The following is a 3,432-nucleotide window of genomic DNA, read 5'->3' on the forward strand; positions in this document are numbered from 1 at the left end:
GCTGTCGTCAAGCCGGGTCGCCGCCCGGGCAGCCCGGGGGCCCGGGCAGCCCGGACGCGCAGCGCGCTCTGTCTCTCGCTTTGTTTCTTGATGGCGTCGTCTCGGCAGGATCCCGGCTACGAAGCTCGAATTGCCTCACTTATGAACCTTTGTGTAGTGAGGTGCGTCACAACTGCAAGAACTATCACCTGGCGTCGGCTGACTACTTTCGCGGCTGCGTGTGAGCAGTACCAACGGAGCGTGAAGAAAAAGAAGAAGCGAAAGGCCGTCCGCGAGCTCCTGAAGCCTCGAAAAATGCTCGACCAGTGTGCCACCATCGTGAGACTACAGTGTTGTGAGACAGATGTTCGAAGACCCCGACGGCCGGGAATTCTTTGAGTGCTCCCGAATGTCACGAGCCAGGTAGGGTGTGCTGCTTTTTATTTTGGATTATTTTCATGTTATATATTAAGTTGCGTTCCACATGGGCCGCGCGTCGCTCGCAGGAATACTCACCTGGAGCGTGCGCTCCCGCAGTGAAAGCACGGTTATATCATTTTTAACGCGGCAGGATCACAAGAGCAGCTTTCGTAACAGTCACATGCTTGTCAAATTTTACTGCGTCTGTGCTATAAAAACAATAGCAATGGCATGCACATGTGCAGCTCGTACGACACACTCTTTCGGTCCACTAAATCTGGTCACGGTGTTGTGCTCCTTTGAGTGCATGTATGACGGAAGCCCGTTGTGCTTCCTTGTCCTTTGTGCTAGCTAGGATGTGTGCTTACAAACTGCTTATGAGTGAATTCTGCACGAAATCTCGCGCTGCAGAACCCAAAGATCTTGGGTTCCATCCCCACCCCTGCTCGTTTCGATCTGGATGAGCATCGTACCAGCAGACGCTCGTGTTTCACTACTGCGTGACGGGTGTTAAAGACCCTAGGCTAGCGGTCGTATAGTACTGCCTAAAAACTGGTCTACAGCGCGTACCAGTGTCGTGGACCTTCTTACCTTTTTAAGTGTCGGATGTAGCTCGCACGCACAATGGTTACAGCTAGGCACGTAACCAGGATTTTGTTTCGGGGGGAGGAGATTTTGTCGGTCGCAGAGTGCCCGAGGCTGGTAAGACATTGTGTATAAAAAAAAAAAAAAGAAAATGAACAAATGAGTTGTTTCATTACACTTGTAGTGAACAAGCATGCCCTCAAAGCTGGAAGCTTAGCACATTTGCTTATTAGCAACATCCCACTGCCTTTCCGGTCTCTTTGCAGCCAGCAAGCCAACCACTGCCTGCCTCTACAAACGGCCACTCATATTTGCATTGAAGATGCCGTTTCATCGGGTTGCAACCACCTCCCGTCTCTCCGAAACCGTGTCAATAAATTATTGAAAGCAGTATAGACATCTTTCACGTGTCCCGGTCCTTGTGGTCGCTACGATACCTGTCGTAGATCCAGGGGTACCGCTGAACTAATCCATAGGCTTTCTCGGGTACGTCAAACGCAGCGACACTCTTCTTTGCAGCTTGAGCTGCTTTCCTCGCGTCGGAGACGGGCGGCAAGTTCATCGCCGGAGCTTTTCTTGCAAGCAAGCACGGAGCGACTGAGGCATTCGCGCGCGGAACAACGTGAACGCCGGTGGCAAGGAGGGCGGAGGAGGGAAGCGCGCCGCGCTGATTGGCCGCGGAGAAAATACGGAAACCTACGTCACGACCCGAGCAGGAGAAAGTTGAAAAAATTTCAACTCTTCAATCCGGGTGCCGGAAGCCGTATTTACGTCACCGCCCGTACGGAGGGAGCGCTGACGTCACTACGGGTTCCGGCGCCCGGGTTCGCAGTCCGGGTCTGTTTGAACCGGGCTTAGGGGAGATCTCCGGGACTGTAACTTCCGGCCTGCACTCAAGTCCAAGGAGAAAAGCTTGAACAGTCCGAGTGAGGCCAAGAACAGAGAGGGCGTGGGCTAGATGCAAAGGACTTTCGGGGGAAAAGGGAGGGCTAACCGTGTTTTTTTTTGTTTTTTTTTAGTGTAATTGAGTCGAGTAGGTTATTCGACAAGGTTATTAGCTTTTCTTTTTTCGGGAGTCCGAGTTTTGCGCTTCGTTCGGCTTTAGCTTCTTGTGTTGGCGCTAAAGTTCCTTTGAAACGGTTTTCTCCCCTGTAGAGTTTGCATTATGAAGGACGTGCTCGAATTTGGTAGGGATAAGCTCTATGGGAGTTACGTTGCAGTTTGTAATATGCTTTTGTTTTCACGGGAGTCCGTTTTATTTTTGGTTGAGCGTTAGAGGACTTTTATTAGTCTGCAAAAGCTTCTTTCGCTAGAGCAGCCTGTCGGAGGAAAATAAGTTTCTTTGTGCATGTTTTGCGTTGATAGAATATAGTAAGGAACTTTCGCGAGGCATTTTATTTTGTTGTTCGATTTTGGTCTGGCGGATTGGAGAGATTGGTTGCTGGGTGCTTGCCTGCGCGGAGTGTGTGTTTCGGTGTTGTGTATTTTGGTATTGCCACTTCCCAGTTTGGACTCCAGCCTGGACCTCAGTCGCCAGCCCAGCCGTGAGAACGCGTCTTTCAAGGGTCCAGTGTGGACCGCTCCTCCACAAGACACTCTTCCTGGCGGCGGAGGAGCTGTTGCGAAAGGCCCCCGGAGACGACCTTGCCGTTTCGTACCGACCGGCACAGGTGAACGCCCTGGAGCATCGTCGCCAGGTGGCTACGGTCAGCTGCGCCCGGAGACAGAGCGAGAGGCGCCTTTGAGTCGCCAAGGCACCTTGGTTAGTGGGGAAGACGTGACCTTCTCCGAGGGACCATCGGGTTGACCCATGCCAGTGTCATCTGGTCGTCCTTGCCGTCCGGCCCCTCTTTGCTTCTCCTGCCTGACCTCGACGCACGGCGCCACGACAGCCTTTTGACGTCCTCGACAAAGGAGGGAGTTTTACTCAATTTCCCTAGCTTAGATCGACCATGGGATTATCCCCTAACACACGGAAGCCAGGACGCCAACAATTATGAATGTCTTCCGCCTTCCTCGACTTCGATGGCACCATTGTCCGCCGACATTGACCGGCGACACGGCGGCCAAGGATATCTGGCCCTTCCGTGCGTGTGTCGCGTGTGGCAGTGCCTAGGAGAGGGAGATGGCGTGCTTGGACATTACGAACAATGAACGATAGGGATTCACTACTAGGGATGTGGGGAAAAGCGATGTTATAAAAGTAGCAGCCAGCGGCTGCTACTGTGTGTTCTCTTGCGTTTTGGACAGTGCTCTCAAGTGTTCTTGAGATGCTGTAACCTGTCCATATGTATATATAAAGAGTTATATTACTTAAGAGACACCCCTCCTGCTCCCTGGTCCTTCCCGAGACCGGCAGCCACATGAGTTCGTGCCCTGGCTCGGTTCCCCGCCGTACCCAAAGTGCCCGGACGACCACGCGTTCCCAACAGCCGCCAAGCATGTGTC

This window comes from Ixodes scapularis, unplaced genomic scaffold (assembly GCF_016920785.2).
Source record: "Ixodes scapularis isolate PalLabHiFi unplaced genomic scaffold, ASM1692078v2 ptg001063l_1___fragment_2___debris__unscaffolded, whole genome shotgun sequence".
In the NCBI taxonomy this organism is placed as follows: Eukaryota; Metazoa; Arthropoda; class Arachnida; order Ixodida; family Ixodidae; genus Ixodes; species Ixodes scapularis.